The sequence below is a fragment of the Mesoplodon densirostris genome, chromosome 14 (assembly GCF_025265405.1).
Source record: "Mesoplodon densirostris isolate mMesDen1 chromosome 14, mMesDen1 primary haplotype, whole genome shotgun sequence".
Classification (NCBI taxonomy): Eukaryota; Metazoa; Chordata; class Mammalia; order Artiodactyla; family Ziphiidae; genus Mesoplodon; species Mesoplodon densirostris.
This window is the reverse complement of record NC_082674.1, coordinates 40,172,449-40,199,675: the sequence shown is the minus strand read 5'-3', so window position 1 is coordinate 40,199,675 and position 27,227 is coordinate 40,172,449. Positions and strand designations below refer to the sequence as shown.

The 27,227-nt window shown below is 44.1% G+C and overlaps 1 protein-coding gene across 1 annotated transcript in view; it reads right to left on the bottom strand.

Moving 5' to 3' along the window:
* The window catches only part of STON1 (stonin 1), a 61,002-nt gene extending 37,658 nt beyond the window's left edge, over positions 1-23,344 (bottom strand). The window contains exon 1 of the mRNA XM_060117384.1: positions 23,289-23,344. The gene's annotated coding sequence lies outside the window, so the exon portion shown is untranslated. The remainder of the gene's footprint in view (positions 1-23,288) is intronic.
* Positions 23,345-27,227: the final 3,883 nt, after the last annotated feature.

Sequence of the window (27,227 nt, the reverse complement as noted above, 5' to 3'; positions counted from 1 at the left end):
TTCCTGCAACTGACCCCTCCTGCCATGTCCTCTGCCTGCCTCTTGTTTGTAGAAAAGCTGTAGTCTCCCAGGCCTCCTCAGGGTCATAGAAGCCTGGTTCAAGAATTAATGATTGAAAGGATGTGAACAGGTAGTGACAAAAGTAGCAGTTGGGCCAGAAGAACTGGTAACAATTTAAACAGTAAGTCAGTCATACGGCAGTCACAGAATCTCTAGTTCCTCCCCGAAGTACCGAGATAACTGTATCTAATGCACATTTCCTGAGTTGTTTTACAGTTGCTAAAACCCCCACCAGGGCTTCCCTGGTGGCGCAGTGGTTGAGAGTCCGCCTGCCGATGCAGGGGACACGGGTTCGTGCCCCGATCCGGGAAGATCCCACATGCCGCGGAGAGGCTGGGCCCGTGAGCCATGGCCACTGAGCCTGCGCGTCTGGAGCCTGTGCTCCACAACGGGAGAGGCCACAACAGTGAGAGGCCCGCATACCGCAAAAAAAAATAAAAAAATAAAAAAATAAAACCCCCACCAAATGGAAGAAGTTAACTACTTAATGACCATGAGCACATGGTCCCCAGACCTACTAGAGCTTGAGGATTGATAATGTTAACCCCTATGACACTGTCCTGTTACTTCACCAAAAACCAAAGAGAGAACTGTGCAGGAGCTGATCACACACCCTGTGACTCCCTTCCCTCACCTCGCCTTTAAAAATGTTTCCCTGGGCTTCCCTGGTGGCGCAGTGGTTGAGAGTCCGCCTGCCGATGCAGGGGACACGGGTTCGTGCCCCGGTCCGGGAGGATCCCACATGCCGCGGAGCAGCTGGGCCCATAAGCCATGGCCGCTGAGCCTGCGCGTCCGGAGCCTGTGCTCCGCAACGGGAGAGGCCACGACAGTGAGAGGCCCGCGTACTGCAAAAAAAAAAAAAAAAAAAAAAAAAGTTTCCCTGAAACCCATCGGGGAGTTCAGGTCTTCTGAGCATGAGCTGCCCCGTTCTCCTTGTATGGCCCTTGCAATAAACCTTTCTCCCCTCCAAACTCCAATGTTTTGGTTTGTTTGGCTTCACTGTGTGTTGGTTACATGAACTTGTGTTCAACAACACTAAGGTACTTAAAACCTGGAAGGAAAGACCAGAGAAATCCACAAATGACAGGCAGAATGTGCCCGCTCTCCTGCACTAATGTGCACTGGGACATTTGGAGAGGAAAGTCCTGGCTCAAGGGCAAGAGGCTTCCTGGGGAGGGGGCATCTGCTTGGGCAGAGACAAGGGGCAGCAGATCAGGCAACAGTGATCATACCCTCTGCCCATGTGTCTGTACATTTGCATCATATGCCAGTTGACACCAGCATAAGGGAATTTCTCCCGGCTGATTGCATTCACTCCACTACGCAGATACAAAATCCAGTCACACACACCCTGCACGTCGCTTTGGCAGGTCTCCTCTCTGGCTGCCCAAACTGGGCCACAAGCCACGGAGATGACCTCAGAGGTGATCAGGGCTGTTTGCGTTCTCCAAATCAAATGCATTTTGGTTTACCCATGGCTAGTCCGAGGCTACTGCTGACCACCAAGCTCACCTGGCAATGTCCACATCAGTGGGAATACAGAGGCAGGAAGCACTGACGTATAGAGGGCACGGCATGTTTGTTTCCATTCTCACCACTGTCGGGAATTCCATGAATGTACGTGTGTACAAATATGCAAAACTTGAGCAATTCCAAGAATAGGGAAAGATTTTGAAAAATCATTTAGTAAGGTCCTATTTACAAACCAAGTATAGATCAACATTTACTTGGGCTCTTAGTTTCAAATGCAGATATCACACACAAAACTAATACTTGTGTCTCTAAGTCCAAAGGGAGTGTGTGCAAAATATTTGTTAATTTTATCACATTTTGAAGGCCATTAAAGGCTTTACAAAGCATTTTGCACGTAGAGCAAAGTCTGATCAGAAATGTGTAAGTGGATATGAATGAATGGAATTGCCATATGACACTCTCAGCCATGGGTGTTGGCTTATATTTAAACTTAAGGGTCTCTAAGTCTCAACCTGGGCATTTGAGCCTATAGCAGAGTGACATCCTTCATCCTGACTCAGAGTCTTGATGTAAATGAGTAACTTCCAGCATCCTCACAAAGCGCCCCAGATCCATCTGCACAGCCCTGCCCAGCGAGGCCCATGTGCTCCTGCGAGAACCAGCCAGCACAGCAAGGGGCTCACCCAGACTCTAAGACGTTGGGTCTCCAGTGGACACCACCCAGGGCTCTGCTCTCCCGCCACACCCACCTCTCCACCAGATCTTTGTACTACTGCTAACAGTCCCCACAGCTGCTTGCGCAGCCTGGGAGCCAGGAGGCCAGTGTTTGGGAGGTTTGGTTCCAGCTCTGCTTCCCTCTGCTCCGTAATTTAAAACAAGTCCCTGCTAGCAAGTGGTTTCAAGGGCCCTTCAAACTCTAACAATTTATGAAGATGAATTCTCCTAAAAAGGAGTCTGCAGAGAAGTATGTGCCTCCCTGAAGACCCCTTCCTAGCTAAATACCTTAGGACTCCTGCAACCATGCCCAGGCTGCAAGTTTTCCAAAGATGGCCACAGCAATATCGCCCATCTAATGCCCTTCTGAAAGGTCACCTTGTCCCTCCCCCACTGAGAGGGGGCTCTCTTTCCCCTCCCCTTGAACCTGGGTGGGCCTTTTGCTCCTCTAACCAATACAACGTGGCAGAAGTGACATTGTGACAACTCTGGGCCTGAGCTGACCCAGAAGCTGCCATTTCCTGCTTGTTGGAGCCCTGAGCCACCACATAAGAAGCCCAGGCCATGGAGGAGCCACACTGAGGCGCCATCTTGGACATCCAGCCCCCTGGGCTTTCAGTGATTCCAGCCCCCATCACCATCTGACCACAACAACATGACAGACCCTAACCAAAAACCACCCAGCTGAGCCCAGGGAACCCACAAACCAGGAGAGAGAATATGAAATTGTGGTTTTAAGCCTCTACATTTTTTTGTGGTAAAATATACATAAACATAAAATTTACCCTTTTAACCATTTCTAAGTGTACAGTTCTGTGACACTAAGTACACTGACATTGTTGTGCAACCACCATCCACGTCCAGAATGTTTTCATCTTCCCAAACTGAAACTCTGTACCCATTAAACACTAACTTCCCATGCCCCCCACCCCAGCCCCTGGCAACCACCATTCTACTTTCTGCTTCTATAGATCTGATGACTCTAAGTACCTCATATAAGTGGAATCATACATTTGTCCTCTTGTCACAAAAGGCTTATTTCACTTAGCATTATGCCTTCAAGGTTTATCCATGTTGAAGCATGTGCCAGAACTTCATTCCTTTTTCGGGCTGAAAAATATTCCATTGCATGTGTATACCAAATTCTGTTTATCCATTCATCCATCGATGAAAACCTCTACGCTTTGAAGTGATTTTCTGCAGCTATAGACAACTGGAGCAAGGACAAGGCGGCTCTAGAGCAGCAGAGCAAGGCTCCCAAGGTAGATGTCAGGGTCCGGAGAGTGTGACAGAAACACAGAGCACCAGGACACTAACCTCCCAGAGTAGGTGACTGGCCAGGAGTTCGCAATAGCACTTGTCACAGCAGGCTGGGTATCTCCTGGGGTCTCCATTCTAGGCTGGAGCAACCCCAGGGCAGAGACTGGCAGGTCTTATTCAGGGCTGGGTGCCTTGCCCTGGCACAGACTGATAGGTCCAATAAATGTGCGGTGAATGAGTGAAGAATGTACCTGATGCTGAAGCCAGGTTCTGACTCATCCCAGAGTTTCTTATAGGCTACCTGTAGGGCAAGAACTGTGCCAGTGAAAGCACAGGAGAACAGCTGCTTCTGGCTGGAAAGGAAAAGGGGTGGGGAGGTGGGGCAGAAGAACATTCTGACAGGGGAAAGAAAAGTCATGGCCAGGCCCAGGCCTCCCAGGAAGCTCAGTCTCCAGCGAAGCACCCACCTGACCTAGGCAGCCTTAGCAGGGGCTTCACCATCTGGAGTCAGCCGTGCTCAGCTTGTTGGGCCCAAATCCCAGGGCTCAGGGCAGTAGAACTTCATGTGCCCTTTACAGGGGCAGGCACAGGGCTTAGAGGGGCTCAGCCCATGGTCATGGAGCAGGCCATGGGGGTAGGGAAGGAGACCTGAGCTGTGAGCCGAGTTGCATATTCCAGCCCTGGGAGCTTTGGGATAGGGAACTTCCTTCACTGCAGGAGGACCCAGATTGGTGGCACGATGACCCCAGCCCTCTCACCCGTAACTACTTCACCAAGGAAACCAGTCCGTTCTTCCTGCTGCACTGCTCCATTTGGCCATTCAACTAGAGAGCCCGACACAGGTCAGGATGCGCCAGAGCACAGACATTAACTTCAAATCAAAGAAGAGGACTTGTACCTGGTTGACTTAAAGAGTGAATGCCACCTCTACAAATGCCCATTTGAGGGTTTAATAAAAAGGGCTCAGATTGCATTTCAACTCTGCATTTAGGTTTTCCAGCCTCTAAAGATAAAGTGAAACCCCGGGTAATAACCACGAAGGTGTTTTTCTCTATTTCTCTTCAAAGCATACTCACACCTTGAAGGTTAGGAACTGCTTACCACGTGGAAAGCAGTTATAAGTACCAGTAAAAGAACTCAGAAAACATGGATTTGGGACTTGGTTCAGTTTCTAAGTAACTATAGGAATTTGGACAAACCAATTACCCTGTTTGGGCCTTAGTTTCCTAATCCATGAATGGAGGAAAATACTATGTATCCCCATAGTTTGTTTATGTGCATTAATAAGAATAAGTATATGTGAGATCTAGAGAGATATGTAGATAGCTATAAATACAGACACAGATACAAACGCACACATATATGAAGTCTTCATAAGAAAAGCCATAACTATGTAAGAGATTTACTTATGTTCAGTAGGTGCTTGCTGATACTGCTGAATAAATGGCCGAATAACACAAGATTGCAACAAGACTCACATTTGGTGCAAGCGGGTCGCTCTTCACACTCTGGCACCCCCAGCTAGCATATCTACCAGATCCTAGAAAGCCACGCCTTTCTCCACATCTTAACTACCGACACCCCAACCTGCACGCTTCCTCCCACCTGGCCTTATATTCTCCCAACCCACTCGGATGGAGTTGGCCTGACCACCAGGGCCACGGCCTGACCTCTTGCCCTTGCCCTAGCCCCCTGGCCCAGATCCCACCTCCAAACATAGCATGAGGCCATTTCTTGGGCCAACTGCCAAACCCAGAACCCTAGGTTGCCCCCAGGGTCTCCACTGCCTTTGGCGCCAGATGGAAACAACTCATCCCCTTTCCCTGATTTTCCAGAAGTACAAACACATGGAAGATTTGTGGACCAGGAGCCAGGGTGTCTGCTCAGGGGCTCCTCCCCACAGCTCACGCCTGGACTCTACCTGTGACCTTGGCCTGCAAAATGAGGCTCACCTGGGGTCTTCCACCTCAAGGGGCTTTGGGGAGCATCACCTAAGGTGACAGAACTGAAAGCTTCTTTGAAAAATATGAAGCACTCCATAAGTTCTTTACCTCTTGTCATTCTTGTTAGTTTATTTCAGGGAGCTCACAGACTGAGTCTCTAAAGCCTGGGATTGGCCCCTGGGTAAATTCTTTTGGTACAGTGAGCACACACACAGAGAAATACTTGATGCTCTTTGTGACTGCAGTGCTATTAGCAAATGCAGTGTGATCTCTGGGACAGGACACGGCTGGGACGGAAGTCAGGAAACCCGGTTCCAGCCTCTTTGGCTCTGCCAGTAAATTAAGCACATCACTTAACTTGTCTGGGCATTTTTCTTCATATGCACAATGGAGCTGACAAGCCACCCACATTCTTATTCACCAGGATACAAGGAAGGCAAAGAATTTGAAAGAAAAACATTGCGCAAGTAGAAATGTCATAGTACTCAGTGGGAAAGAAGAAATGAAGAAGAAAGAAGAAAGGGGAAAAGAAACAAACACCAAAGAGAGAAAGCATTTGGGGTGAAATGTGAGGCTTTTGAGAAGGTAGGAATGGAATGCCATGGAAGATCCCAGTACAGAAAGTTTCCCCCAAGCCTAAGAGTCAGTGTCCGGATGAGCAGATTTACCACAGAGACATCTGAAATCCACCTCTGAGGTGGGAGGAAATGAAGTCTGTGCATCACCTGAGGTGGCGCAGGACACACCAGAAGCCGAGGCTCACTGCTGTTCACTCTTACAGCTCAGCACAGAGCGAGAAGGTAGATGAGAAATTAAGAGGTCCACTAGCCGTCAGAATTGTGGAATGTCCCTGGAGAGGCCCTGGCCAAGCCACGTCCTGACCCAGGAGGTCCCATCCAGGGTGCTCCACTTTAAGGGGGACATTCAAACATCAAAGAGTTCCCAGAAAAGGCTGGTCACAAGCTGATCACAGTGGGGTATGCTGAGATCACATCACAAAAGGAAGGGCTATGAAATCCAGAAGTGTTTCCCTAAACAAGATTTGGGGAAGACATGAGAAGCAAAGCCTCTCTTAGAATCAGAAAAAGAAAAACTTTAAACATCCTCCAGTCCAATCTTCACAAACAGGCCATCTTTTTTTGTGTGTGCGGTATGCAGGCCTCTCACTGTTGTGGCCTCTCCCGCTGTGGAGCACAGGCTCCGGACGCGCAGGCTCAGCGGCCATGGCTCACGGGCCCAGCCGCTCCGCGGCACGTGGGATCTTCCCAGACCGGGGCACGAACCCGCGTCCCCTGCATCGGCAGGCGGACTTTCAACCACTGCGCCACCAGGGAAGCCCAACGGGGAATCTTTAATACCACATCTCGGCTGAGGAATTATTCAGCTGCTGTGGAAACTCTTGCAGTGAGTTTATTACTTTATAAGTGAGTTCATCTCATTACCACTTGGACAGAATTAAACTTTTCTCCCTCCTATTAACCCCAAATGAACCTCCTCCTGGCTTCCATCCATGCTCTGGCAGGGACACAGACTAAGTCTAAACACTTTTTCACCTACTCATTCTTCAGACAACTTAAGACAGCTGGTCTTGACTTATACTGGGTTTTCCTGACTCTCCAGTGAGGGGCACATTTTCAGCACACCCCTGAAAGCACGCTATCCATTCCCTGTCAGTGCTTCTTTCCTGGTTATCTCCAGCCAGCTCTGACCTCAGACTCCCATCAGACGCTGACGGCTGCCCCTGCCTTGCTCAGGGCGTCCCATCCCGGCCACAACCCCTAGCTCTGTTTGCTTTATAACTAGGTCTTGGCCTTCTGCCATAGTTTGGGCAAACTCTCGTCCATCTCGTGGTCTCGGTTTTGCTGCTCTGCCCGGTTCCCAGGGCTTCTCATGAACATGCTCCGCGATGAGGTCAAAAAATATAAGTCCCAAATTCATGCCACTTAATGGAAAGCAGCTGGTCATTTGATTTTAAGCCTTCTGATAAATATTGAATCTAGAATGTTCAATAAGCATTAAATATCTTTTCTAACATTTCATTTGACAGATGAGGAAACAGAGGTCCAACTAGGTAAAGTGATGCACACAGCTAACGTAGTCAAGAAGATGAACATGAACTCTAATCTCTGGTTTTCCAGTCCCACATTCTCTCTACTGCAGTTGAGAGGAAGCGAGGCTACACTGCAGTTCAGGGTACATTTTGGAGTAAATTTTCCATCGTCTGTGTGTACGTGCATTCATTCTTTCTTTGATTCAACAGATATTCACTGAGCACCTACTATGTGCTTTGTAAATATCCCAGTAAGAGCTGAAGTAAGTTTCCATACGGATCTACATCCTGCTGTGTGTGTGCACACACAGTGGTGTGTATGTGAATTAGTTAATTCTTTCATGCATGCTCACATTCACTCAACAATATGATAACTGAGCACCCTTAACACTATGCTGTGCACTGGTGCAAGTGAAAAAGTCACAGTCTGTTACCCCAGGGCAGTCTCTGTCTAGCAGGGACAATTCTCAAACGTTATGTTAATGCAGTTAAGCCCAATGCAGGGTATTGCAGTACTTAATTAAGCCAGATGCTTCATTAAGATTGGTGCCAGAGATGGTGGTAATGTCAATAATTTTGATAGGAATAAAGCTGCTGGTTCTGGTGGTTTGAAGAGGCCTCAGGAAGAGTGGGCTTCTGAGATGAATCTTGAAGGATGATATAAGTTGATCAGGCAGAACGGAGTGGAGAGAGGCGAGTGTGTGTGTAAACCCAGGGAGGCAGCAGAGAAGCTGTTGCTGCAGGTAGATGGGCGTGGCTGCGGCCAGGAGTTCGTGCGGGTGACGCAGCAAAAGAGGCAGATAGGTGAGTAAGGTGCAGAAGCCCTGCCGTAGCATGCTGAGGAGTTTGATTTTATCCTAAGGGCAATAGGATTCAGTGAAAGAATTTAGAGAAAGAATAAACAGGATCAGATAAGAATTTTAGAAAGTTCTGACGGTGGAGGATGGAGTGGAAGGGGTGAGGCCAGAGGCAGGGAAACCAGACAGGAAGCTCTGGCAGGAACCTGGTGGTTCAACCTGCCTACACACATGTAGTTTTAAAGGCTGAAATATTAGAAGAGAGAAGAGATTGTTTTCCCATACATCTCTCGTGGCCTGGGGCAATTTCTGCAAAACTGTGCAGAACCACATCACCTTCATCATTCTCCACAGTGACGTGGTGGCACCAGAAAAGTGATGTTGGCCTTAGCATCACCACCAGTCGTGGTGCAGGAGCCTCAAAGAGAGCAGCTGCTCCATAAGTGATGGCTGCTTGCATGAGCCACATCTACCAAAAGGGGATGGGGATGGACAAGCCCTAAACAAAGTAAGGTCGGGTCCCAGAAGCATGAATAAGTCAGGTCGGAACAAGGCAACAAGTCAGAAATAGGACAAACAGGAAAGTTCCAGGAGGGATGGGATTAAAGGAACCAGTTCTCCACAGGAACAGAGGATGAAGAGCACAGACAGACTAGGAACCAATGAAAGAGCCAGCACCTGTCTCAGGTGGTGAGGTTCTGCGGGTCTCTGTAGGCACGATGCAGTTGGGGGGCCCACACAGTGCCCTTGTGAGGATCTGGGAAAGGCGTCCCCTCCGGCCAGACCAACAGCAAGCAGGCCACAAGCGGGGGACTTTGCAGCCGGGTTCCACCCAGAGCTGGTGAGAGCCTATGTGTGCATGCGGATGGGCACGTGTGAGTGGCTAAGTAGGAGCATCTGGCTGGAGAGGGGGACGTGTGGGTGGGGATGAGGCACATCTCGACAAGCAGGGGGCTGTCTCAAGCCGGGTACCCTATCAGGTGCGGTATAGGGCCATTCTCACTGGGAGTTTAGAGTCAAAGACGAATGAAGGGAGGATGAGGTGGAAACCCTAAAATAATTTCCTTCCTTATGAGGGAAAAATGTTCATCTAGGCAGGTCTGAGCCTTCTTGGAATTGGAAGATTCTCAGATTATCACCCAGTTCCTAGGAAAGCCTGACTGCTATTCCCCACCCTCCCCCGCGATAATTTTTCTGAGAATCAGGAACACCTGACCACCCGTGTGCTACCTAGAATGACCTCAACTAGGCACCTTCCACTGCAGCCACGACTAGCAGCGACACCAGGGACTTTCACAAAGTTTACAAGGTTCTGCTTCAAGCCACAAACTAGCAACAGGCCTGGAGCTGCACAGGGGGAGGAGCGGGGCGGGGTTCTCAGTTGTAAAGATCTGAGATTAAAACATTTCTCTATGTTTGTATTAATGGTAAACTGAGGCCAACAAAAGCAAGGTTGATGATATCAATTACCATTTTCTAGGGCCTCCAAATTGGTCTGAATATGAGTTATCATGAGCTAGGGGGAAAAATAACCAAAAAACATTCAAAGGGATGAACAGAGGCCAATGTGTCAGCCCCAACTCTGAATTTCTGGGCCACGGCTGTTTTAAATTAGATTCTCAATGCCGCTTCCATGAAACTCTTGGCTTAGCTCTGCAAGAAAAGTTATTTTTGTGCTCTGAGCCACAGACATTTATATGGAAGCATATCCATAATTCCAATTATGTTCTGTTTTCATCATGTCCTTTTCCTCTACTTAAGAACAGTCATAACTATCATTATTATTATTTCTGATAAGGCACATAAAAAAGCTCTGGGCCAAGTACAGATTCCACAGGCCTGGATAAATGATTGTTGTAAAATAGGCAGACTTTACGTCTTGTGAAATCCTTAAGAAATACCTTCAGTTCTTCTATCCACTATGGCTGCCTCTTCTTTGTCAATTCCCTAACCCCACCTACCCCTCAATCACTCAGGGCCTTCATGATCTCTCTTGGGAAAACCTAGTCCCAGAAGTAGTTCTGTTATTTACGTACGCTCTCTGAGGTCTTTGCATTTAAAAGGTTATATTCAAAAATGAAATGAAAGGTTTTTAACTCCTTAAAGAACAGAAGCACCAACAAATAAAGCAAAGAGATTTCTGGTTAAGAGAGGCATGATTCTTAAGTAATAACATAGTTATTCTATAGAAAGGTTGATCTGTAGGCTGGGAGGGCTATGAAGAAGTGGTACAGATGCAAAATTAAAATGGTGGCAATTCATCCAAGAGAAATCTAAACTGATTACCGAGAAAACATAATATATTGGGAGACGTACCCATGGCCTCTCCCCAGAGGTCTCTCTGATTAGAATTTCTGAAGCACAATCCTGGTTCAGAAGAACCAATGCAGGGGAAGGGAGATGATGGGAGGAAACTAACATTTGTGAGCATTAACATATGCCAAGCACGTGGCCCATGTTATTCCCTGTTATCTCACTTAATCTTCAGAACAACCTTCTGAGGTAGGTTTTATTATCATTGTTTTATGGAAAAGGAAACTTGGCCCCAGAGATGTTAAGTAACTTACCCAAAGCCACTGCTATGGTCTGAATGTTTGTGTCTCCCCAAAATTCATGTGTCAAAATCCTAACCTCCAAGGTGATGGTATTAGGAGGTGGGGCCTTTGGGAGGCGATTAGGTCATGAAAGTGGAGCCCTCATGATGGGGATTCTTATAAATGAAGCCTCAGAGAGCTAGCTCACCCCTTCTACCATGCAATCACACAGACAGAAGTTGGCTATCTGCAACCTGGAAGAGGGTTCTCACCAAAACCATGCCAGCACCCTGATCTTGGACTTCCAGTCTCTAGAACTGTGAGAAATAAATCTCTATTGTTAATAAGCCACCTGGTCTGCGGTATTTTGTTATAGCAGCCTGAACACAGTGAGCCACACATCTAAGTTAGTGGCAAAGCTTGGATTCAACCCCAGATCTGCTTGACTCCTAAGTCCATTTCTTTTCCATTATCACATAGATGTGAGGGTCAGAGAAGAAGGCCAAAGATGACTGCTGGTTTGGTTTCCTTAAAATAATAGAATTTGTTGGGAGGGTATGGGAAAGATATGTCTATATAGATTTCTTTAAACATTATAAACAGGCTCTGCTGATCTCAGTCAACATTCCCAGAGATGCTATCAGCCACAAGTAAAGAATCAATTGTTCAATGTAAACCTCTCTGCACTGTTAGAGACACAAGTAAACACACATGCCAGGGGAGAGAGAACATCGTCTCCATGACCAAAGGGAACAGGAACCTCTCCATAAAGGCTTTTCTTCTCAACATCGGTATGAGTTAGGATGCTGGTTGATTGTGAGAAGGTTTTAATCTACTATAAAGAATCTAAAGGACAGCATTTGGGGACTGGAATGGTGTTTAGGAAATTCAGATCTCTTCTGGAGTAAGAACATGTGGCCAGATGTTGAGCGAGACACCATACCACAGTGCAGAGTCCCCCTGTGATGCTGGTGTTAGCACACTGTACTGTTAGGGCCTCTTCTCCGCTGTATTCATTCAGTAGCAGCGGATTTCACATCCAGGGGCTAATGTAGATGCATTTACTTACTTGTATTCTACTTTACGTATAAACTTTAAAATCAGTAGTTAAAAACTTCAGTCAATATGACAGGTTGAGTTGACATAAGAAATTACCCCTTCCAATCCAAACACTTCAAAACACTGAACAAAACTATAACAACAAATATTACCACACAAAACATAGTTAAAACAGAAATCTCCAGATACCAGAAATAAGGAGGGAAGTCAAAGCAGATCAATCAGTGGAAGCTGAAGCTAAGGGCCTCATGGAACCATCCAGACCAGTTAGAGGCCTAAATGGCTGGGGGCTGAGACTTTAATGACATGCATGCAGTGAGGGGAGTCCAGTAATGGCCACCTGATGCCAGGAGCTGTCAGTGAAGCAATTACATAAAGCTGGAGGTCATAAAGCCCTACTTCATAAGTGAAAGAGTTCTAGAGGAACATCACTTGCCAATCTGAGGAAACTAAGAAAGCTTGTCATCTGCTTGAGCAAAGAGTAGAAAATAAGTGACCTAAAAAAAATTGAAATCCAGGCTTACATTACAATGCAGGAACAAGGTTTAAATGCATACTTTCAGGTTATACAGGGCCTATATGCCAAGACATTAACAAAAAGGCTAATTTGGAATGGGTAAAACCCAGAGAGGATCAGCAGGAGCAAATGTGAAATCACTTTATAGTGCTATGCTAGCAATCCTGAGGTAGATAGGATTTCTATGGAACACAACTCCTAATGAAGACACAAGACACAAGAGAAAATGAATCGTAATTTAAAAATTCAAAAGCAGAAATAACAAATAATCTAAAACTACAATATGTTTAAAATACTGAGACATAAAACGGACTAGAAATTAAAAGGCAAAGATAGTATTAAAAAAAGAAAAAGAACAGGTAGATATCAAGTACCAAACAGAAATTCTAGAAATAAAAATATATAGACATTAGATTTTTAAAAAAAACAACAATTGGGCTTCCCTGGTGGCACAGTGGTTGAGAGGCCGCCTGCCGATGCAGGGGACATGGGTTCGTGCCCCGGTCCGGGAAGATCCCACATGCCGCGGAGCAGCTGGGCCCGTGAGCCATGGCCACTGAGCCTGTGCATCTAGAGCCTGTGCTCCGCAACGGGAGAGGCCACAACAGTGAGAGGCCCAAGTACTGCAAAAAAAAAAAAAAAAAAATGGATGGGTTGAACAGTAGACCAAATGCAGTTGAAAAAAATTAATAAACTGGAAAATAGGACTAAAAACATCACTCAGAATATAGCTGAGAGATAAAGAGATATATATAGTTGACCCTTGAACAATATGGGTTTGAACCATGAGGGTCCACTTATACGCAGATTTTTTTCAACAGTAAATACTACAGTACTACACGGTCCTCAGTTGGTTGAATCTGGGAGATGTGGAACCACGGACTTGGAGGAACTGCAGATACAAAAGAACTGCATATATGAAGGGCCAACTATAAGTTATACACAGATTTTCAGTTGCACAGAGGGTCATCACTCCTAACTCGCGCATTGTTCAAGCGTCAATTGTAGTATGAAAGAGAAATCTCAGACGAAGAAGACATAGAAGATAAAATGAGAAGGTTCAACATTTGCCTAATGGGTCTTTCAAAAGGAGAGAACACAGAGTATGAGGGACTCAATATCAGGGTAGGGGCTTTTATCTCTTATGCTCATTTCTGTATCTCTAGCACCTGGAAGCATTCCAGATACACAATAAGTGCTTAATAATTACTTTAAAATAGATTTGTGGAGAAAACAACTGAGAAACCTTTAGATATGAAAACAGAGGTGAGTCTTCAGATTAACGAGAACACTGAATTCCAAGTAGGATATATAAAAACAGACTATCCCTGGACACATTATAATGAAAAGGCACAACATGAAAGACAAAAAGATCAGACTGAAAGTCTCCAAGAGAGAAAATAAATTACCTGCAAAAGAATGGCAGACCGAAAAGAGATTTCCCATAAGGAACAACTGAGATGAAAAGACAGTGAAGTAATAATTTACAAAACACTGAGGGGAAAATATCGACTTAGAATTCTATACCTTGATAAATTATCTCTCAAGTGGGACATGAATAAAGACACTTTCAAAACAAAAACAAAACTACCCACAAGATTGGAGTATTACAACTCTAGACCTTCAGTAAAAAAATTACCAGTACGAAGAAAATGAACACAGAAGTATAGAATGGTATGCAAGAGGCAATGTTGAGATAAGAAATTGGTAAAGTTAAATAAATTTTGACTGTAAAAAAGAAAAAAAAAGTGGAAATAACAATGATGACTAATTGCAGGGGTGGGGAGAGGACTATACACAATGTGGAATTAAACCACTAGACCACAGTAACCAGGAAGATGGGAAGAGGGGCAGATTAGATTTAAAGCCATCTAAGGCCACTGCATTATTGACAGGAAAGAGAAATTGATTAACTTTAGATTAAATGGATGCACATGTTAACAATTTAAGAATACTCGGGGCTTCCCTGGTGGCGCAGTGGTTGAGTCCGCCTGCCAGTGCAGCGGACACGGGTTCGTGCCCCGGTCCGGGAAGATCCCACATGCCGCGGAGCAGCTGGGCCCGTGAGCCATGGCCACGGAGCCTGTGTGTCCGGAGCCTGTGCTCCACAATGGGAGAGGCCACAACAGTGAGAGGGCCGTGTACCACAAAAAAAAAAAAAAAAAAAAAAATTTAAGCATACTAAAAGGTAATACAAATAGAATTTTGTCTTTCAAAACAGTTGACAGAAGTAGGAATATGTAAAACTTGATCAATCCAAAGAAAACTATGCAAAGAAGTATAAAAGAAGCAAACAAAAAATGTTAAATAGGAAAAACAAAAACTTAAGATGGCAGAAAGAGGTCAAATGCGTATAAATTACAAAGAATGTAAAAGTTTAAACTCAATTATTAAAAAGACAGATTTTCGGGCTTCCCTGGTGGCGCAGTGGTTGAGAGTCCGCCTGCCGATGCAGGGGACACGGGTTCGTGCCCCGATCCCGGAAGATCCCACATGCCGCGGAGCGGCTGGGCCCGCGAGCCATGGCCGCGGAGCCTGTGTGTCCGGAGCCTGTGCTCCGCAACGGGAGAGGCCACAGCAGTGAGAGGCCCGCGTACAGCAAAAAAAAAAAAAAAAAAAAAAAAAAAAAAAGACAGATTTTCAGGTTATAATAAAAATGAAAATGAAGCTACACATAAAAACTGTTCCTAAGATTAACAATTAAGGCAAAATTATAGAGAGAAGTTAATATAAAAGGATATAAAAAGACATACAAAAAATAATAACCAAGAGGAAGCAGGTACAGCAACATTAATATCAGGCAAAATAGAATTTATGCCAAAAGCATCAACAGAAATAACAGAGGACAGTACATAACATAAAAATTCACCCCAGTAAGGTAGATAGATAGTGGGAAGCAGCCGCAGAGCACAGGGAGATCAGCTCGATGCTTTGTGACCGCCTGGAGGGGTGGGATGGGGAGGGTGGGAGGGAGGGAGACGCAAGAGGGAAGGGATATGGGAACAGATGTATATGTATGACTGATTCATTTTGTTATAAAGCAGAAACTAATAAATAAATAAATAAATAAATTCACCCCAGAGAAATAACAATCATGAACTTGCGTAAACATTGATGGATTACAAGGAGAAATTGACAAATTCACAGAGTGGAAGATTTTAACATTCCTTTCTCAAGAAACTGAAGAGAACTCAGAAAGCAGGCAAAAGAAAATCAGGAAGAACATGAGAAACTTGAAAAACACAGTTAATAAGTTTCACCTGTTAGATTGATATAGACTGCTGCAGCCACCAAGCAGGGAATATATTTTTCTTTTAAACCACACATGAAATATTTGGAAAAATTGTTTATGTAATCGGACACAGAGGATTGCTATTATACAAACCATGCTGTCTTTTCATAATGCAACTAAATTAGAAATCAACAATAATTTAAACAAAGTTTTTTTTAAAGTTGAAAATGGAAAATTAAATCCATGGGTTAAAAAGAAAATAAAAGAAATATGAAAATGGGATTGACATATATGCTAATATGTATAAAATAGATAACTAATGAGAACCTGCTGCATAGCACAGGGAACTCCACTTCACTGTACAGTAGAAACTAACACAACATTGCAAAACAACTATACCCCAATTTAAAAAAAAGTTATAATAGAGAAAAAAAGTCTAGAGCCAAGTGGTTATGAAAGTACACATATCAAAACTTGTATGATGTGGCTAAAGCAATATGTAGAGCTAACTTTATAGCTTTGAAATGCATTTATTTTTTTGGCCGTGCCACACATCTTGCGGGATCTTAGTTCCCTGACCAGGGATTGAACCCAGGCCATGGCAGTGAAAGTGCCAAGTGCTAACCATTGGCCCGCCAGTGAATTCTCTAAACTGCATTTATTGAAAAACAAAAAATAAATGAGCTAGAAGTTAACTCAAGTAGCTAGAAATGGAAAGAAAAAATAATAAAAATAAGAGGAAAAAAAAGAAATGAAAAGCAAAAAGTATACATAAGAAAGAAGCTGGTTCTATCAAAAGACTAATTAAGTAGACTTCTATATTAATTTTTAAAAAGAGATGGCACAAATAAACAATATTAAGGGGCTTCCCTGGTGGCGCAATGGTTAAGAATCCTCCTGCCAATGCAGGGGACACGGGTTCGAGCCCTGGTTCAGGAAGATCCCACATGCCGTTGAGCAACTAAGCCTGTGCACCACCACTACTGAGCCCGCATGCTGCAACTACTGAAGGTTGTGCATCTACAGCCCATGCTCAGCAACAAGAGAAGCCACTGCAATGAGAAACCCACGCACCGCAACAAAGAGTAGCCCCCACTCACCTCAACTAGAGAAAGCCCGTGCACAGCAACGAAGAACCAACACAGCCAAAAATAAAATAACTAAAATAAATTAATTAAAACAACAACAAAAAAACAATATTAAGAACTAAAAAGGGAACATATCTTAAAACATAGTCAATATTTATAAAAACCATAAAAGAAAACTATGAATAAATTTATGCTAATAAATTTGAGAACACATGAAATGGATCATCTAAACAAATTATTAAAACTGGATCAAAAAGAAATAGATCAAATTTATCAATAATCATTTATGAAATTGAATTGTCAAAAACTTGACACACATACCCTGACTAAGCAGTTCAGAGGATTTTACAAAGAATTTTACCAAACTTAGTCTTTATCTCTCACAAACTGCTTAAGAAAAATATATATGAAAGAGAAAAAGTTTCCCAACTTATTTCATGGAACTAATATAAACTTGATACCAAACAATATAAGAACAATATTTTTTAAAAAAAGAAACTTATAGACCAATTGTTTCACTTATGAACACTTGCAAAAATCCTAAACAAAATACTAGCAAATGATATTCCATAGAATAAAAGAACATATCTGTATATGTGTGTATATATATATGTGAGTATGTCTCAAAGTAATTACATATACTCATATTATCACTTTATAATATTAAGAAAGAAAATTATATCACCTCATATCATTTACATAAAAACATTAAGGCATTACATCAATACTCAGTCATGATAAAATGTTTAAGTTATTAAAAAATATTAATAGAGGGAACATCCTTAATTTAATAAAGAATATCTACTGAAACCTTAAGCAAACTTCACAATTAATGGAGAAATTTTAAGAGCACTTGTTAAAAACAGTACAGAGACAAGGATGTTTGCCATCACTGTTACTATTAAATACTGTACTGAGGGTCTACCCAGTGCAATAAGATAAGAAAAAGATATGGTCATAAGGAATTAAAAAGAAAAGACAAATATTATTTTGTGATTGTCTACCCAGAGAATTCAAGAATATCTACATACAGACTCTTAGAACTAATAAGAGAAGTCAACTGGGGTGCTTGATACAAGATCAAAATTCAAAAATCAGGAACGTTTCTATGGGCCAGTAAATAACCAATTTGAAATTATAATAAGAAAAAAAGATATTTATAATATCAACAAAACCTATACAAGAAAATATAGCAAGAGCTGTGTATAACAGTTATGGGGGAAATCACCAGTCATCTTTCACCTGAATAAAAGGAAAAGATGGGAAGACCTGATATTGGAAAAGTGTCAGCTCTCTGGAATATAAATTGAATGAAATCAATAAAAATACAAACATGATTTTTTGCCTGTGTGTAACTAGACAAACTAACATTTATATGAACTAGTAAAATCCAAGAAAGCCAAGAAGTTCTGAAAAAATATAAAAGTAATTGTAATAGCTAACAATTATTGTGTGCTTCCTTATATGGCAGGCACTATTCTAACATTCTGCATACATTATCCTTAAAGTGGATACTATTATCTATTTTACAGACAAGGAGACTAAGAGAAATTAGGAAACTTGCCCAAGGTTACTTGGTATTCTTAGGAGTAGCAACAGACGAAAGAAGACAATTATGTAATATGTTCCAAATACTGAAGAAAAATAATTATGAGTCCAGCATTCCACACTCAGTCAAACTCTCATTTGTAAGAGCAAAATAAAGATATTTTCAGCAATATAAATTTTTTAAAGTTTACCAAAGGCCTTCCTTCTATGAAAGAACTTCTAAATTTCCACTGACATGAACTCAGAAGGAAGGAGTGGGGTATCAGAAGTAGCAGCCTCCACAATGCATTGGATAAATAAAACAAAACAAGGTAAAGTAGGTGAGAAAAGTGGAACCAAGTATACAGAGGAAATAGAAGGTATATAATAATGTTATTAGTTATTCAAAGTACAGGCCATAGGGCTTCCCTGGTGGCGCAGTGGTTAAGAGTCCGCCTGCCGATGCAGGGGACACGGGTTCGTGCCCCGGTCCGGGAAGATCCCACATGCTGCGGAGCGGCTGGGCTCGTGAGCCATGGCCGCTGAGCCTGCGCGTCCGGAGCCTGTGCTCCGCAATGGGAGAGGCCACGTCAGTGAGAGGCCTGCGTACCCGAAAAAAAAACAAAAAAACTCAACTCAAAGTACAGGCCATAAAGTCCTATGCATATGCTACAAGTAGGCCACTAAGTTGGCCCTGTCTTCCTTTTGGCCAAATAGGAAATGGGAAACATCAATTAAAGGATTCACAGCACCCACAAGACAAAACAGACAAGTTGTTCACAAGAACTATTCCTGGCACTGAGACCACAAAGACATTTCTCATATGGTCAAACGGATACAAGATCTGGGATTTTGTTCCAAGTGTGATAATTTGGGAAAGAGATCCTTGACTCTTACAATTTTTTTTCAACAAGAAGGTGATTTAGAAGCATCAGCCTTTCAGAAAACTTTTCCTTGAAGAATAAAAGAGATAAAGCCTCCTACTTAAGGTGTGTTATTTGAATGACCAAGTGTTTTAGAAAAGCCCATCTTTAGGTATATTCCAGGAAGAGGATGGATAAGGTGACCTCTAGGGGCCTGGTTGCCTGTGAGGACACATGGTGGTACAGGATGTGGGCTTCTTCCCCAGAGCTATCCCCAGAATATCTCCTTCTCTGGTTCATCTTGCCAGTGCGTGGGATCACCCACATAGCCAGGCTTCCAAAAAATAGTTTACTATTGTGTTTTCACAGTAATAAACATCGAGAAGCAATACACTTTTCTCTTCCTTTCCTGTTCTATGGTAAATTCTTGACCTACCTACCTGACATTCCATATAACACGTAGATAAGATAAATAGGAGGCTGGCAGCTTTCCCTGGGCCTTCCTACTCATCTCATTCCCCTGACAATGCCAAGAAAAATGAACACCCGTACTGGTAGGGCTCTGAAGACATACTTTGCTGATCTTTAAAAATCCTGCCTTTTACCAGGACTGTTCCAGAATCCCATGGGGTTCCTGGAATTCCAGGCTGTCCAGGAAGCGTCTGAGGAATTCTGGATTATTTCTCATGGGTATAGCTGGCTCCCAAGGGAAGGTGAGCTACCTCTGGCTAAGTCTGGAGCAATTCCCAAGGACTCCCAAAGACAAGTGACAGTGGGAGATGGAAGAGATGGGAGATAGAGGTATTTTACAATTAATCAAAATATCAGTTCTTACTGAACCACAAATTACTTTCCCTTCCTTTTCTATTTTTTCTTATAATTAAAATAACAATAATAATACATGTTGGACTTCCATGGTGGCACAGTGGTTAAGAATCTGCCTGTGAATGCAGGGGCCACGGGTTCAAGCCCTGGTCTGGGAAGATCGCACATGCCGCAGAGCAACTAAGCCCGTGTGCCACAACTAGTGAGCCTATGCTCTAGAGCCCATGAGCCACAACTACTGAGCCCACATGCCACAACTACTGAAGCCCACGCACCTAGAGCCCGTGCTCCCAACAAGAGAAGCCACCGCAATGAGAAACCCACGCACCGCAACAAAGAGTAGCCCCCGCTCGCCGCAACTAGAGAAAGCCCGCTCACAGCAACCAAGACCCAACACAGCCATAAATAAATAAATAAATAAATAAATAAAATTTATTTTAAAAATAATAATAATACATGTGCATGGAGATGGCAGACAGCAGTGATTGATATGAATAGACTTTGGCCACTGACCTGATTTCAAGATTTGATTCTAGCACATAGTGGCTATGCAACCCTCTGATTCTAGTTTCTGAATCTTCTATCATGAGAATAATACTAGTACTTACCTCAAAGAGTTTTAAAATGAAATACTATGGGTATGTGCTTTATACTCAATAAATGTTAGCTATTACTATTGTAAAAACGTTGAGCAATACAGGCAAGCACAAAGAAAATCAAAAGTACCTGTAATCCCACCATCCATTTTCATGCATACAATTCCAGTATTTTAGGGGTGTATTTTCAAAGAGTGAGATACAATGCTTTCTATTTCATAACCTGCTTTTAAATTTTAACAAAATACCCTAAGCATGTCTATATAATTTGGTATCCTTGTACAACATGATTTTAAAAGGCCACATCATATTCCTTTAGGTTATTTTATTTCTTAAAGTAAATAAGAAGTAAAAATAACCCCTTCCCTCCTTTCTCCTCTGCAGGTTCCACTGTTCGTCTGTTTCCAACTCATCTGACCCGTCAGATGATAGTTGGCTGCTTTCTACTGGCTAACTGGGGATGCAGCCTTCATCTCACCATTCAGACCACCTGCTCCATCAGCCAGCCTTCATTACATCCCCAGAATCCAGAGCAGCCATTTGGGGCTGCACAGCAAACCCTCGTGCATGATGGCAAACCACCCAGTTTAACAAGATTCCATGAGGTGGTACAAAAGCTGAACACGGCAGAAAGGCAATTTCTTTGCAAATAGTATGAGGCTGACTTCTGGGACATTAAATACACTATTAAAAATTCTCAGGAAGAGGAAGAGGCTGAAGATTTTTATCTGAGTGCATTGTTTTTCTAAGCACCAGGCAGGGCCAAACAAGTTCAAAACTTTTAAGGTCTTTCTTTTTCAATGGAAGTCACAACACTTTCTTACCAATGACATTTTGAAACCACAGTAAAACCTTACTAATTCATACTAATGGGGAACTACCACACTCAATCAGCAGAGGAAAATGAATTACATCCTTTTTAAAATAAAGAAGTTTCTTTCCAATGAAATTCATTTTTTAAAAAATCTTTATTTCTGAATAGTTCAACACCTTGACCTGTTTTGACAGGTTGTTCTGAAGCTGATCTAAGACATATGTTACAACCACATTTATTGTTTATATAGAAATAGGAATGGCTTAAGTTCTTGAGAAGGGCATTCTCCCTAAAAACAATAAAAGTTCAACACTCCCCCACAATCCTGTTCATACAGCTCACTCCTTAGGAAAGCTTTTTCTTCCTTGGTCACGTGGAAGCAAACCCCAGTTCAGGCTGCCCCCGGCTGCTCCAGTCTGAGTGAGTGGGCAGAAGTTTGTAATATCAACCCAGATATCAACCCCTTAAAAGAAAAAATCCAAAAACCTCCAGATTCCAGGCTTGACCAGACCCATCCGAGAATTAACAAGCTCCTTCTCAACACCCAGAGAACTAAGCCTGTCATGGAAACACTGATTCAACCCTAATGAGAACAGACATAAAAACCACACAAGTGAACTAAACATTCCTCTACCCAAATGGAGTCAAGTTGAAGCAAAAGCCTCAGGATTAAAATAAGTGAGGCTGTTTTTTTCTTTGCGATCCTGCTCAGCTTTGCCTCTTCCATTGCCTTGTTTTCACAACTCCTGTTTATGAGAAAGTGGGAGTCGGGGCATTGGGAGGGGGATGGAGAGGAGGGCTAGTAGGAGGGAAGAGAAATGCAGGGTGAGTAGCCAGGCTGGGGAATGCCAACAAACACTGCGGTTTATGTCAGGCAAATGAAAACTTCTAGCCTGGGGGAGGCTGTAATAATCTGTTTGGGGTAGTCCGAAAATAAGCTAAAGTGAACTCTCATCTCCCACTAAAACAATTAAGCATGGAATGAAGTCTTTACTTTCCAAAGATCAGGTTCTGCACAGTATTTTTAGCAAGGACTCTTTTTCTCTATTTTTTCTTTATTATTTTTTCCTGTTTCTTTCAGAATTAGAAAGGCTAATTAAATGACGTATCATTATTATTGGAAGAAAGCACAGTCAGAGAGGTTGAAAAAAAAATAGATGTCCAACAGAAATAGTAAAATCCCAAGGAGGAATATATTTTCATTTCCCCTTGGACACACAAGGCATGATTTGTGCGGCCAGGGGATCGAACATCAACTCCTAGTTAAAGTCCTTCCTGCAGGAAATATCTGGACAAGTGTGAAGACCCCTGTGGCTATGGTTCCCTGGCCTGGGTCATCGTCTTCTAGGGCTGGAGGGGGCACCAGGCTGGAGATATCAGCCAGTGGGACAGGAGCCTCCCGGAGAAAGGTGGGGGTGGGGGACGGCGGTGGAGAAGGTAGCAGCATGAGTAACAGGAGCCAGGAAAACACAAGGAAAGTGAGAGTCCTGGGGGTGGGGGGATGCTGAGCCTCCCAGGGGAGGGATGGAGGACCGGGGCTCGTGACCCTGGGCCGGGAGGCCAGGGCCACACGGGTTGGAACGAGTCCCCGCCCCCCACCGCCCCTTGAAGCTGAGTCTAGATTCTTTTCTTTCCTGCTTGAGTTCTTTCTCTTGAGAGCGGGACCCAGGTCACAGCAACAGCCCCAGAGCTGTGGTGTAGATGAGAAGCCAGGTGGGGCTCACCCCGTGCGGACGCTGCCCTCTGGGGGCTGCGAGGGTGGCGAGGGGGAGAAGGGGCACGGCGCGGGGCACCCAGCCTGCCCGGGAGATGCCCGCCTCCCGCGACGTCGGCTGCGGCCCCCCTTCTCAAACTTTCCCAGCAAACCGGGGGTAACCCACCCCGGAGAAGGGGCTCCCCATGCCTCCCCGTCTGTCCCCTGGGGGCGGTCACTCACGGGCAGCGCGGCTGGGGCTCCGACTCCGGCCGCCGCCGTCCACCCGGGGAGGAGAAGCCGGAGGAGGAGGGGGAAGAGAGGGAGGGCCCCGAGCGACGCGAGTGGAGAGGCGGAGAGGGCGTGGCCACTCCGCAGAGGCTCTCCCGCCCTTGCCCCACCCCACCCACTGCTTCGTCCCCGGCTTCTCTCCGCACTCCTCCCCGCCCTGGATCCCTCAAAGGTTGTCTGGTGTCTGATTCTCCATTCTCTTCTCTCCTCGTCTTCCTTCGGAGTCTCCAGCCCCCAAGTAGGGGGAGAGGGTGCTCCCTGCAGCAGAAGTGGGGCGGGGTGGGGGCAGGTGTGGGAGTTACGTTTAGATGCCCCTGGAAGCAGACGGCTGGGGCCTTTGGCAGGTCTGAAACCACCCTCCCCCTCTAGGACCTTGTCTTTTCTGGGTGGTGGGGTGATTGGGCGGGGGACGCTGGGTGGGGGGGGGCGGCGGGAGGCTGAGGCGACTTGGGGTCGTGTTTCCACGTTGCTTCATTGAGCTTTTGGGCTTGGCTTTCTCTTGTGATTAGAACTAAAGAATTTTTTTTTTGCCTTTTTAAAAAATTGAAGTACAGTATAGCTGATTTACAATCTTATATTAGTTTCAGGTGTACAGCATAGTGATTCAGTATTTTTACAGATTATACCCCATTAAAAGTTATTACAAGGGCATCCCTGGTGGCGCAGTGGTTGAGAGTCCGCCTGCCGATGCAGGGGACACGGATTCGTGCCCCGGTCTGGGAAGATCCCACATGCCGCGGAGCGGTTAGGCCCGTGAGCCATGGCCGCTGAGCCTGAGCGTCCGGAGCCTGTGCTCCGCAATGAGAGAGGCCACAACAGTGAGAGGCCCGCGAACCGCAAAAAAAAAAAAAAAAGTTATTACAAGATAATGGCTATAAGTCCCTGTGCTATACAGTATAATCTTGTTGCTTATCTATTTTTTACATAGTAGTTTGTATCTCTTAATCCCACACCTTTAATTTTCCCCTCTCCTCTGGTAACCGCTAGTTTGTTTTCATGAGTCTGTTTCTATTTTGCTATATACATTCGTTTGCATTATTTTTTAGATTCCACATATAAGTGATATCATACAGTATTTGTCTTTCTCTCTGCCTTATTTCACTAAACATAATATTCTGTAGGTCCATCCACATTGCTGCAAATGGCAGAATTTCATTCTATTTTATGGATGAGTAATATTCCATTGTGTGTATATACACACACACACACACACCCCATATCTCCTTTATCCATTTGTCTGTTGATGGACACTTGGGTTGCTTCTATATCTTGGCTAAGAATTATTTTTGAAGCCTCTGTTGAGTGCCTCCTCTTTTCCCCTAAGGTGAGACCAGCCCTGGTCACAGGGTAAGATGAAAGGTAAAGATGGAACCCCACCTTCCAGGGCCCATCAGTACTCAAGAGGAGGAGGACAGGGGTAGCCTAGTGAAGGGCCAGGCTGTGTGGATGGGGCAGGAGGCCGCCTGCAGAATGTACAAGAGAAGGGGGGCTGTCCTCTGAGGAGAGGTTAGAGGGTGACATCTAGTCCCTAATCCATCACTTGCTAACAGGTAACTCTGGGCAAGTCGCTTGACATCTGAGCCTCTTCCTCAAGCAGGGCTGCCTCACTGGGAGTCAGAATGAAAGAAGAAGATTCACTGGAGTGATACCCAACCCCAGGATGGGAGGCTTGAGTAGAGTTTGAACAGACTCAGAGGAGAGAAAAGAGGGTATTCCAGGCCCTGGCACACAGAGCTTTGGAGGCTGGCAAGACTTGAAGGCTTAGGAGAGGTGGGAAATGTTTGGATGAGAAGGTGGAACTAGACATAAAGCAGGAAATGGGAAATCCATGAAAGTTTTTAAGCAAAAGAATATTTTGATGCAAGTGGTATCCTATTCACTTTTGTATTCCCAGAGCCTGGCATACAGTTGGCACTCAGTAAATCTCTGTGGACTCAAAATGGTGATTGAGGAATATTGATTTAATGGTCTGAAAGATGGACTACCTGGGAAGAGAAGGCTTGGGCCCAACGAAAGGAGTTAGGAGGCCCTAGCGAGCATCTCAACTTGAAGTGCAATGCCTGGATGATAGAAAGGAAACGAGGGAATTCTGATTAAACACTTCTTTGTGTTTGCATAGCAATGTGATTTTCTTTTTAATGCTCTTTCAGGTATAGTCTTGTTTTTGATCTTGGAGTTCCTTGGTGAAATGGAAAAGATAATCAGTATCCTATCCAACCGCTACCCAGTGGTTGGAACCTGTGCTGAGGGCTTTGAGGAAGGAAGAAAACATTCAGAAAGGGCACAAGAGTGCCTCAAGTCACACAGCTGGGATCTACTTAGGATACTTTTAGTTTCAGATAAAATTTCTAATTGTGTTTAAGCTTAAGACACCCTAAGCAACTAGAAAATGGCATCAGGTCCTTCTCACTTCTCCCCTTCCTCCAGCTACCATCCCTGTGATGATCAAGGGTTGAGGGAGAGCAAGAGGGAGTCTAGAGAATAGAAAGTCAACTGACTGGTAACTTTTCAGAGTCTCTTCTATGGAATCAGTCAGGTACTGGGCTGGAGCCAGCCTTCTGGTAAGGAGCTGAGCCAGGTGCAGAAGGACAAAGGAAGAGGGAGGCAGAAAAAGGGAAGAAAAGAGATGCCCTGACCCCAGGGAGTCTGGCTGAAGCCCCAAACTGAAACTCCTGTGTCCTGTGTCCAGCCACTGGGCTACCTAAGAGGCCAGCCCATCTCAGAAAATGCCACAGGTAACAACTGGAGAAAAGACTCATACAGGAAACACCACCACATTGGACAAACCAGTAATTATCATTGCATTTAAATAGAGTCCTGAGTGCAACTTTTAAATTTCATCATCTTTTTAATTCCAAGCAGTATGGCCTTGATTAGTAGGTAGCCCACCCAGTGAAAGAAAGCTGTTTTGGAAACTTTGACACTTCTGCAAAGCAAATAGGCTCATAATTTTCTAAAGACCAAATACAGTTGGTTGAAAACCATTTATCTTTTGCAAGAGAGTCCCTCCTCTTCTGTGTGACTCAACATGACTCCAAAGCTTGCCACTTCCATGAATGCAGATTTATTTCTTGTAACTCTTCCACATACTTTCAAAGGACACTTTCTGGCAGTGTCCCTTTGTATCAAAATCTGGTGGTAAACAGCTCAGCCTGGCCTCAATAGCTACGCCACCACAGCTGTTCATGGCCAGCTGTGACCTCATTTTATTCCAGTTCCTGTCCCTTTCCTTGCTCTACAGTAAGGAGACCCACAGACTATATCATTCTCCTTTTCATTAACAAGTTTCCCTTTTTTGACAGCCTTTTCACAGAAACCATTTAGAATTTCCACACTGTTTAACAAGGAGTCCCCAAGTTGTCTGTAAATATGATCTAGTAGATTAACTTGGAACCTCAAAACTCAAAATCAGCTGAAGCTGTCAGGATCAATTAATATAAATTCAAACCGGCTTTCAGAAATGCCCAATTTGAAAGGGGACTTGGTTGGAAAGTGAGGATTTCAGATCTAGGATAAGCTTAGCCCTAAATGCTTGATAAGAACATTCCTCTCTAAAAACTTTACAATAGTAAGTCTCTATTTATATTGCAACATTCATTCAAAATAAAGATTTGTGGAAAACCGTATTCAAAACAACATTAATCAGTGATGGCTTCAACTACAGTGAAAATGAAACAGGAAAAAAAAATCATCATTTTAAGTACATGATGCATTCTGGCCCGATTTTTTTTTTTTTTTCCTTTTTTGGCCTTACCGCACGGCATGTGGGATCTTAGTTCCAGGGATCGAACCCGCATTCCCTGCATTGGAAAGGCAGAATCTTAACCACTGGACCGCCAGGGAAGTCCCTGGCCTGATGTTTTTAAACAACTTTATCCATGAGGAAACTTG